This window comes from Aptenodytes forsteri, unplaced genomic scaffold (assembly GCF_000699145.1).
Source record: "Aptenodytes forsteri isolate BGI_AS27 unplaced genomic scaffold, ASM69914v1 Scaffold120, whole genome shotgun sequence".
NCBI lineage: Eukaryota > Metazoa > Chordata > Aves > Sphenisciformes > Spheniscidae > Aptenodytes > Aptenodytes forsteri.
The window spans coordinates 1,114,718-1,126,643 of NW_008795938.1; positions in this window are offsets into that span (position 1 = coordinate 1,114,718).

Genomic DNA, 11,926 nt, shown 5'->3' on the forward strand with positions numbered 1-11,926 from the left:
CACCTGTCTAAGCCATGAGCCGCCAGCTTCTCGAGGAGAATGCTGTGGGAGACGGTGTCAAAGGCCTTACTGAAGTCCAGGTAGACCACATCCACAGCCTTTCCCTCATCCACTAGGCGGGTCACATGATGATCCTTTCTCCTATAGCACAGGGCCTCCCTACTGCAGAAGGATTGAAAGCTGTGCTGTATCCAATTTACCACGTGGTAAATAGGGTAGACACGTATTCTTTCTGTGTCAGAACACTTCCTGTAATGCATTTTCAGAGGGACTGCTCTTACTGAACTGGTCTTTGCATGACGAGCTTAGCTTTTATGAGATTTGGACTCTGTGTCTAAGAACTAAGTTTTGTTCTCAGTCTGACTTTCCCTGCCCGGCCCCCCTTTCCACTGTTGCCTATAATTGGTAAAGTGCATAGTGTTGTTCTGTTAAACAGCTCCTGCACACAGTCTGACTTTGTATTCTGCACATCCATAGGCATTGCCAGATGTGAGGGGGCATTGTGCTGCCAAGAGCTGCTTGTTGGAAAAATACTTCTGATCATGTATAGTGCTATTGTTGTTCAATATCTCTGCTTGATTGGCAAAGCTGTATCCTAACTTCTGCTACAACGTTCAAGGGAAACATGTATGTCAGCGAGGGAACCTGGCAATAAATCCCCAGTGGCTTAAGAGCTGGTGAGTGGCAGAGTCCTGTATGAGATGCAAAGTTCACCCCCTTCCAAGGAGAAGATGCACAGGAAAATTTAGAAGAATTCAGAGTTTTAATTTCCTTTTCTGTGAACATCATGTCAAGTGCTGAGAAGGCACTCGCCTTTGCAGTTCAAATCTGATTAAGGCTGTAGAAGTCAGTCTTCTGTGAGAGATGAGGAAAAGACAGCAGCTGACCACAGCAATGGGCTGGGGAAGGCATTGGGAGGTCAGAAGAGCAGCAGAGCACAAAGATAGAGAAGCCATGAGGCAAGAGCTGAGCTTTGAATTTATTTCAAAGTGGGGATGAGACCTTTAAAATTACTAATTGTGGTGAACAAGAAGGAACCTTTGGAAGAGTGGTTAAGCTTAGCAAGGAATGATCACAGGTGGAGGATCCGTACCAGTAAAAACAGAACTCACTCAAATTTCTTGCCCCCAAATTAACTACCAATTCATCTGGTCTTCATTTGTCCTTCAAGAGTATCTGGTTCAACCTGTATTATAAACATTACAATCCCTCATTGAGAGCCCCATGTACCAGAGTCATGAGATTAACCCAGCAGTGCAGCTTCCATTGAAAATAAGTAAGTTCCTAGCCTTTGCAGTAAGAAGGAAAGCTTAGAAACACGACTGAAGGTAACTGATACAAATAGGTGGAAACTGTAGTAATGAAGCATATGAGCTACCCTTGTATTTCAGTGACAGCCCTTACTTCAGCCCACTGGTGTGGCAGGAAAAATCATCCTGGGGTGCTGTAGGACAAAAGGAGTTCAGAAGGGCCCCCAGGTTAGAGGCTCATAGGACTGCAAGAGGTCTCCTGTATCATTCTTCCTGGGTATTACAGGCAACCATGGAAGAACACTTCAGTGTGATGACACCAACCTTCCTTGGGTACCAGGGAGGACTGGCTACGAAGAGTCCAGCTCTGCCTTTGTCAGCATCAGAGATGATAGACACAAAGTCAATCCTTTGAAAGAAAGGGAATTGTTATACACGTTATATTGTGTTTAGAAGAGCCTTTCTACTCGCTGTCACTTGGCTGTAGAAGAAAGCTCCCTCGGATCAGTTTCAACATTAAGCTGTTGGTGAATGTCTTTGACTATTTTCACAGAGCTGTTTTATATGCAGTGTCTACCTGCAATGTCACTAGAATATGGTGGACACACCCTCATGCTGCATTACAGTACTGACAATCCCCAGCTCTTAGACCGCCATCAGTGGAGCTGAAAAAGTTTTACTAGGAAGGGGTTACACCTGCATAGCTGAGGAGAAAACTGAGCTACAGAGAAGTGACTTTCCGAAGGCCACGCAGCCATGCAGGGTCAGAACTACTCAGTAGAGTCCAGATCTCTGGGGTCTTCTAGGTCTGGGGAGTGGTTCTAGGCATCACAAAGGCCACCTCTGAATCTTTCTTACGTTGCAGTGGGTTTCCCATCCTTAGCATGGATGAAGTCAAGGCAAAACAGGCAGTGGAAAGTGTGAATATAAGCATTTGGGTAAATACAAGAGTTTGGCTGTAGCTTAGTGGAAGGGTTCTACTGCCTGAAAAGCTGCCACAACAGTGCTTCAGTTCATTATCCTGATCCTATACCTGCTCCTTTTTCTGTGTTGTTACTCCTTTAAAACTGACCATGTAACTACTTTGATAATAACCCCTCAAATCTGCTTTTCAGCAAAGGCAGCAAAGGCTAGACAAGACCATATCTGTTAAAAAACCCAGCTCAAATTATCCCTGTGTAGTTTTGCTAGCAAGAATGGAGGAAATGAGCCATGGAAGAGAAGGATGGATTGGAAAGGAAGTGTGCTGGAGAATGATATCTCATTTTACTAACATCCAGATAGCCATCCAAGTGCTGGCAAGACACTCAAATTGAATTCTTAAGGCTTGCGTCATACATATATCTGATGACTATGGTAGGAGTAAGCAAGAGGCTGTTCTAACACTTGTGTGTCATCTGCAAAGAAGTCACATCAACCCTCATTGTCAAAGCTAGTTAAGTTGGATACCTAAATTAATGGTCTGGCTATCCAAAACCACTTCCTTAGATGCCTAAATACAATTTAATTTCACCCACTTCCACTAGAATATATAACTCATCATACCTGTCCGTAGTGGGATGTCTCGGTAAAAATTTAACTCAAAAACAAAAAGAAGGGCCTTATTCAGGAACACAGTTCCTCACCTTTCCTTTTTTTAATGCAGCAATACAAATATCTTATTTACTTTGTGGTAGATTACAGATGTGCAACTGCTAGCTACACAGTGCAATGAAAATTAAATCTTCGCCCAATGGGCTTAGATGGAACTTGCAGGAAACAACATAAATAAAATGTATTATTCATTTCTTCCTTGCTTATTTGCTGTTAAGGATATGAGAGTTTGCTGTTGAAGTGGCTTATTATTTCAGAGCGCAATAACAACGAAATCAATGGCCAATATGTCCAACATTTAAAAACAATTCTTTATGCTATAAAACTTTATTTCCTATAGTGTTTTTCATACCAACTATATCCCAAAAGGTTATGCATACTGAAAAAATACAATTACAGAGATAAATAATAAATAGGAAAGGGAAAGTGCAACTAAAGATGTACTGGCAAGCTGAAAAACATAACTAATATACTATAGAGCAAATGTTTCTCTTACTTAGCTTTGTAAAAGGATATTGGTGCATAATGATTAACTTGGTGGAATCCTGTTGGAAGTGGTAAAAGCCCTGACATACTCCATTTTCAAAGGCCACAATCAGCAACAGTTCATCAACTGCTGCACTGGAGGATATGCTAATGTTTAAAGGTCATCAAATCAGGCTCATAAAAGCTGATGGAAGTCTTTTGCTTTCACTGTGTATTGGATCAGGCTTAAGAGTACTTATTAAACCAATAATATACAACTATTTTATTCATCTAGATCTCTACATCAAAAGAACAAAACCCTGAAAGACCTTTTTCAACAACGACAATAAATCACCAAAGAAAGAGAAAAACTCTTTTAACTCTGTAAACTTGATGCTTTTCTAGCACTTTTTAATCAGGTGTCATTTCATGAGATACTTGGAAGAAAATGTATTTTCAAACTGTAAAATAAACTCAGTGGAAGAAAAAAGGAAACTATTAGGGTCTTCTGAGATGCAAAATGTAGTAAATGAGGTAGGTGACTAATTGATATATTACTTCCATTAGGCATTTTTTTTTCTGATATAGAAGTTCAAGTCCTCCACATACAATGAGAAAAGAACAATCTGTTATGGTGGAAAACAACAAACAAAATACTTGCACAGAGAGATACCACAGCAGAATGCAGAATAAAAACAAGTGGTAAAAATACTATCCTTAAACTAACGTATTTCAGCTTCAAAATCTACTTTACAAAGGCTTGGGATAGACTCTGTTTTCTATCTGACAGAACAGGTATGTTTACAGATACTTAAAAGAAAATTACAATAATACAGTCTCATTTCTTTTTAAACGTGTTATGCTGGTTTCACAGATAATCAATAATGGTTTTCAAACATGTATGAATGTACTAGATTTAAATAGAAAACATGTAAGGAAGAGGCATTTTTTATAAAAATAGAAAGAGATACTATCTTACAGGAGTGGACTAAACACTTTAAGAAAGTGATGGCCAAGATAATTATTTCTGTCTATTATTATATTCTGATGGTAAAAATGAGAGAAAGAAAAAAGTTATTTAAAATAAAGGGCAGTGCTGACATAAAAAAATGGTTGCAAACAGCATCAGAGCAAATTTAATCTGAAAATCAGAACATTAGTAATCAGCAAAGGACTAAATGTCTGAGCAAGTCCTCCAACCGGACTAATCATGGGGCAAGAATAAAGTAGTTTCCAGATGCAGCTGGGCTGGGTCTAGGTGAGATGGTGTCCCACAGGAGGCCAGACCTACTGCCCAGGAAAGTCCCTTCCTGCCATTGTCCCACTTTCCTAAAATACTGCTGAACTAACCAGCTCACTTGGGTCTATTCAAAACCTTCCCAGCTTCAAGAAAATCTTCTTTCCATTCCAGTCTCAACCATCTTTCACAAGCTCTTTACTTCCTTCAGTTTCCCGAATTTCCTTCTGCTGTCCCAGATTTTTCTCCTTTCTAACTCGAAGGTCAGTATCTCAACCACTTCCTCAACTGCTTTCTTATCACTACACGGCAAATCTCCCCTCAGTACAAATTGTGCAGCCAAAGTCTCTAGTGCCTCTTTCACCTCAGGCCTGCTAGAAAGTCTCCCCTGAGACATGGCGTAAGTAGAAGTATGAAGTCAAAGAACTCCAGATTTTGGCAGCGGCTGCTGAGAACGTGCTGAAAATATGAAAGTATTTTCATTCTCCAGAGGGAGGACAACTTTGTGATAGGCTTGGAGAAAAAAGGGAGCACTAAAAATCTTGTTACCAACAAGGAAGACAAGCTTTGTTAGTCTATTTTATTTTAACCTGCAATAGCCATAAAAGTTCTTGGGCAGTTATTTTGGATTATCTGGATTTATCTGGTTATTTGGGTTTACACAGCCACCCACCCCCCAAAAAGAGACTTTGATTTCAGAGATACATCAGCTAGAGAAGACAACTCTCACATTTAATTTGAACTTTACCAAAGGCTCTGCCAGGCAGGGCTGCGAAAACACAGATTTTTCCCCTTCCACTAAAACACGCTACTCTAAATAATTTTTCTATTATTTTCTCAAGCTCTAACTGAGCAGATACTTGGAGGGAGAACCATTCCAAAGGATGTAATAGTCAAGACTCTTGAACATAAGCTTCTTCCTAATAATCTAAATCTGGTTCCCGCAGTCTCTTTTCTACATCTCTTTATAAACTTGTACCATGTAGATACCATGATGGGTCTTAAAGTGTATCATGTAGAGCAAATACAGTAAGCCTGTTCCCAGGCCTTGATAATGGTTCTGGTAGTCTTTAGCCTAACATGGAAAGGCATAATAAGGTCCAGTGTGTAAGTAAAGCTGGACAAATTCAACGTGGAGAAACCCACGCATGTTTAACAATGAGAGTAATTAGTTATCAGAACAACACACCTGGGATCGTAGTGGATTTTGCAGTCTTTCACTGAATGTGGGGCATCTTTCTAGAAACTATGCTACTCTGGGCAAACAAACACTCCACTCAACAGCTCTAGAGATCTTTCTGAATACGTGCATTAGCAACTGCATAGCCTGTATCTCTGGTCTCTATTGTAAAGAATGTCAGATAAAATGTTCTTATGGTTCTTCGCATTTATTAAAAAAAAAAAAAAGAAAAATAACTTATTAAGCCATTTCTTGAGCAGTATTCCTACTGCAAAAATAACAAAATTCATCTTTTCATGGTAGATAGAGTTTATCAACATTTAGAGCAGGGGCTCCCAAATTTAGCTGCCTAGATACCACAGAAAGGGAATTCCAGGGCACTGTGCTAGCTGTAGAGTCAGTAATTGCAACAGCTTTTAGCTCATGCGTCCAGCACTGTCATCTCTCCTGAAGCAGGAGCAGCAGCTCTTGGCTATGGGTAGACTAACAAAAAGATACTGATACTCAGGCAACTAAATCTCCATATCCTCAGTGGAAGAGTTAATAAGCAGATTTTTCTACCCTAAGCAGAGTAACTTGTATGCATGTGGGGATCTCTGTATTTGATCTTACATATGTTTAGAGAAGGAAGAGTTGGAAGTTTGAAAGCAAAAGCCTTCCTTACAAAAGAAACAAAAAACCCCAAACACCATTAATAACAAGATGTGACCGGCTTTGAAAACAACCCTTGTGTTGTGAGCTGTGCAGAATCACATTACAGCCCAAGAAGCACCAGCTCCTAAGCTGGTTTGTTCATTCCTGTCCCCTGTGGTCCAGTTAGACATTTACAACTTGCTTGACTTGGATCCTTGAAGAAAGTCCAGCTTGTAACGATAAATTCTCACTGAAATCTAGATTAATAAATGTGTTTTGGAATATTAAGCTTATTATGCAGTACTATCTCAAGCATCAGCACACAGATGAATAAAGCATTTATATTTAGTAAAACCCTTTATTTTAAAGACGATAAACTTCTGTAGCTGAAAGAAGTGCCAGTTGAGCAGAATGACTGCAATCACTGGGTTTGTGAGACATCTAGTGGAAAAAAAGGCTATTGTTATGGATATTCAGTTACTCGGACACACACTAATACAAGGAGATAGATAATCCTACAAACACAACAACATTAAGCAGAATTTTTGTGAGAAACAGAAGGGTACTTGCACCTGAGCGACTGGAAGAAAGGTCATCTGCTACTTCGAGTGTGTTTCCCAGAGCATAAGCTCTTTCTGCTCTTCCATTGCAGTCTGGCAGCACAGGTGCAGTAAAAGAGGCATTCCCTCTGCTAGCTGTGATCTTGCGCGCTGTTACGTAGTAAAAACAGTAGTGAAGGTAGCGCAGTCCAGATATCAGCATGGGCTGACAGCTTCAGCACGTTACCAGGGTCTTGTACAGCCCATACTCTGCGCTCACCTTTTCCTCTTTGTTCCCATTGCTAGTTCCCCTGGCCATAAGGTTGTAAGTAAGCTATAGTGGGTCACGCTATAGATTTACCCAGTTCAGCATTCCTCTCCAGAAACAGCCCCTGAAGAGTTACAAGCCTTCCCAGAGTACCTTCCCAGCCTCCAGCAGTTTCTGGCTCAGAAACTCCTCTGCCAGAAATGTTACCTTTGTGTGAAACAGCATTTTCTTCCATTCAAGTAATTAATCATACTTTTTAATCCATGCTAACTTTTGGCATTCACAAACCTATGCCAATGTCTTCCATACTTCAGTGCCTGTGATGAAATACCTCCTTTTGACTACCAAGTCTGGCACTACCTTGTTTCATTTAACATCTTCCAGTTTTGGTACTATTATGAAAAAGCGTGGACTCTCTTTCTATATACCTTCTCTGTATCGCTCACAGTTTTATAGCCATCTCTTCTGTTCACCCCTCTAATGTATCTTTTTTGCAGGCGGCAGAATCCTTGCCTGTTTAGTTGGTCCTTGAACAGATCCTGTTGCAAATCTTTGCTTATCTTTGCCACCCTTTGAAATATCTTTTTTTTTAGTTCTGCTATGTCCTCTCAGCAACAGGAGTTCTGAACTGGAAACAGTGGTCAGGATACACTCACACCACGAATTTCTGTAGTAGCATAATGGTATTTCCTTTTTTGCTTACTTTTTCCTTCCTAGCAACTCTTACTATTATATGCTTAACTGCCACTGCAAAGTGAGCTGATATTTTCACAGAAATCTGTTATGAATCTCCTTCCTGGGTGATAACAACTAGTGCTGAATCCATCACGGTGCCTGTTTTTTTCTCCAAACGCATCATTTCATGTTTGGCAGCACTGGAGTTCACTAGGTATTGTATCTTCCAGCCTACCAACAGCATGAGATCTTTCTGCAAGGCAAGTAATCCTTCATAGCTGCTTCTTGGGTTTACTGTCCTGAGTAATTTATTATCATATGCAAAATTTGTCATCCCCTTCTCACTCCCTTTTCCTACCTCATTTATGAATATGTCAAATAGTACAGGTCCTAGGACGGATCCCCAGAGGACTGAAAAAACTGACTTTTATTCCTACTCTTTATTTCTACCTGTAACCAGTTATTAATCCATGAACGACCTTTAATCTCATTCTGTCATAGATTAGGGTTTTTTTTGACACTTTGTGAAATCTTCTTAAAAGTCTTCTGGAGATGAGCACGTGCTCACATAACCAACAGTTTCTGCAAAGAGTTCCAACACATTCCTGAGGTGCTATTTTCTTCCTGTAAAGTTACACCCATCCTTCTCCACTATGGCATATAAATCCATGTCTCTACCAGATCTAATTTTTTAACCCAGCTTCTACCAATGTTTACAATAAGTCTTATTAAGACTCACTAGTCTGTTGTTGCTTAGTTCCTGTGCTGTGCTGCTAACATGCTTCCCAAATGCCAGATGCACATATCCCATAAAGTATTGGTAATGACCCACCTCCCAAGCACCTGCAAGTGTAAGCTTCGTGTCCATTATGCTAAAATGAGTTTGACGTGAACATGAGAAACATAATGAAGATGAAAAAGTCTGCCTTCATAGCATCGTTCTTGTGAAGAAGAAATAACATGAAGGCCATTTTGCAGTGGTGCCACAGAGCCCGGGCTGAGGTCTCCTGCACTCTCTGTTCTGTCACGCTCTTTCGTATCACCCCTCATCCCCAGTGGTTGCCCCAGGCAAGAGCAAACCCACCCTTGGGGGACACAACAATCCAAGAATAGAGGGCCAACAACAACCTAGCAATCCAAGAATAGAGGGCCAACAACAACCAGTTTCTACAGCCCTGAGACTAGGCTACATTAAAGATGGGTATTCCTGTCTGAATGCATATTTGATAGATACCTCTGGTCCTTTTTAAGGCACCCATCCCTTGTCTCTTAGAAATAACTTACCATTAAATCAATGACCACTGGGAACAATCCCAGCTCAGGACAGGAGCTTTTTCCAATTTCAGTGAGCTCATAAAACTTACATCAGGTTAAACACAGGTAAATGAGAGCACGGTAAAATGAGAGAGACTTGTTTCTGTTCTTGACCTTGCACAATTCTCCTTTCAGTCTTGTATATCCCAGTTCTCCTCTCCCAGTTCTCCTGCCCCTAAATCTCTCTTCAAACACAATTCTTTTAGAACCAGCTCCAACTTCACTTCTGCAAAATTTCTTGAATTCCCCAGGGTAACATACATGTTGGGATGCTCACCTGCCTCCATGAAACAGCTAATAATTTAGGATAGAGCCCTTAATTTTGTGTATGTTGTTAAGTCAAGTAAATGTAGGCAAGTAATTTATTTCTTTCTTATTTGAACAATATGTCCTGCAAAGACCTTCCTCCCCCCCCTTAAAAAAACAGTTCATGAAACAGGAGAGTTTACCTCATTTTTAATTATCACTGCACTACCGAGGTTCACTAATAAACAGTGATGTGTTAAGGTTAAGCAAGAGCACAGCCTGAAAGATCAGCTTTGTGTCACACTTTGAAGGTTAACAACATCTGGCTTTGATGGGCTGCCAGAGAACTTCTGGGACGGTTAACAGAGGCTGCCCTCCCTACAGCTGTGAAAAATACTCACTTACAGAGAGCTAGCAGAAGAAGAGGAGAATAAAGCATGTTACATCTACCTTCTTGCCACCAGTCACAAAAAAAAAAATTGGCTGAGGGATGTATTCAAGTAGTTAACGGAGCACTGCTTGTAATAAGAAGACACATAAGAGGGATTTTTAACGCTAGAAGTTCGCCATGCTACTGCTAGCAAAGGGGAATTCAGAACATGCCGTCATACATCAAATCTCTGCTATGTTGTTTATGAGCAGCAATTTGAGATCAGGATTGGATTTGCAGAGGTATGTGAATTGTAAACAGTTTGCAGAAATGGCAACCAAGATTCCAGCATGCTTACTGTAGGCCTGGAGAGGTTTGTGAGGCATTATTGTTCTTTAAACTTAATTACCAGGTACAGTTAAATCCTAGGCCAGATTTTTATCTTACATCATGCAAGGAAGGCTGAATTTGATCTTTTGAAGGCATGTCAGTCAGTTGCTGGGAATATCATATGCATGGTCAGCATCAGATATGCTCACTTATGCTATTTCAACACTGCTAAAGGAATCTCTCTAATATTTTATGTTCAACCTTGAGATGAATTCAAATAACTATGGTGAGGTCCTTGCCTAGAGCCCTGTGCAGAGGACACTTCTCACTAATAAAGCTTCAGCAAGAACGGAAAATAAGAGCTCTCTTATAATGCTTTGGAAGAAATTGAAATGGTTTTATGCACTACTATGGTATCAAAACTTGTAAATTCACAAAGTATATGATTTGGAGAAGCGAGAAGACCCATCTGTACAATATGACCACTTCAATCACAGCAAGTGCAGGAGTTCAGACCTGCAGTTCACTGAAAGACGGCTAAGGAAAGCAGGCCTGTTGCCAGTGGGTTTAAGTTGCAAGTGAGAGGTTCCACCTATCAGAAAAGGCTGAAAACCCCCAAATAACATATTACCAAACCAGTATCAATGACCACTGGGAACAATCCCAGCTCAGGACAGGAGCTTTTTCCAATTTCAGTGAGCTCATAAAACTTACATCAGGTTAAACACAGGTAAATGAGAGCACGGTAAAATGAGAGAGACTTGTTTCTGTTCTTGACCTTGCACAATTCTCCTTTCAGTCTTGTATATCCCAGTTCTCCTCTCCCAGTTCTCCTGCCCCTAAATCTCTCTTCAAACACAATTCTTTTAGAACCAGCTCCAACTTCACTTCTGCAAAATTTCAAATTTGATTTGCCCAGGAGCAAAAATTCAGATCAAGGTCAACATTTCCAGTGTTCAGTATCCCATCTCTCTTCACACAATTCTTTTAGAACCAGCTCCAACTTCACTTCTGCAAAATTTCAAATTTGATTTGCCCAGGAGCAAAAATTCAGATCAAGGTCAACATTTCCAGTGTTCAGTATCCCAAGTTTTGGCTGAACACAAATTTGCAGCAATTTCTAAAAAGATATGAGCTGCCTAGGAAATTCAAATCAGCATTCAGAATTTGGGTTGCATTGGCTTTGACCAGAGGCGCCCTCAGCACTTCCCTTCTCCGTAAAAATCTACACAAGTGTGTTATGGCAAGAATTTTCAGTCAATAAATGGGGATTTGTAAGTTAAAATAGCACTGGCTGAAATAGTAGGCTAGCATTATGTAAATGTTTTTGCACTTTAAATTCTGATGTCAGGCGTTTGGCCGTTAATGCAGCTAACATTTTTTCAAGCCACTAATATAACACAGGATAAGTACCAGACTTAACAAAGAAATGGAAAATGAGTTTGACAACCGAAAATTGTTATGCCAAAGAAGCAAAAAGAGACGCATAAGCAGCTTTGCGCCCACGCAGCTTTATAACACTGCATGGCCAAAACCATCCTGAGGTCCGCAGCACTCAACTAAGCGAGCAGAACCAGCTCGAGGTTGGGCTTCTCCTTTGCATGCCGCGGTTGCAGGGACCTGCAGTGCGTGAGCTGCCAGCCCCGGGCGCCAGGGCCGGGGCGGGGGTCGGGCGGTGCGGTGGCCGCCAGAGGGTGCCGCTGGCCCGCGGTCCCCTCCTGGCCTCGTTCGGTCCTTCCCCGGCCCCCTCTCATCTCAGCGTTCCCGCTTCTGCTCCCCCCCCCCCCCCCCCCCCCCCCCTCTCTCACTCTCTTTATTATACATGG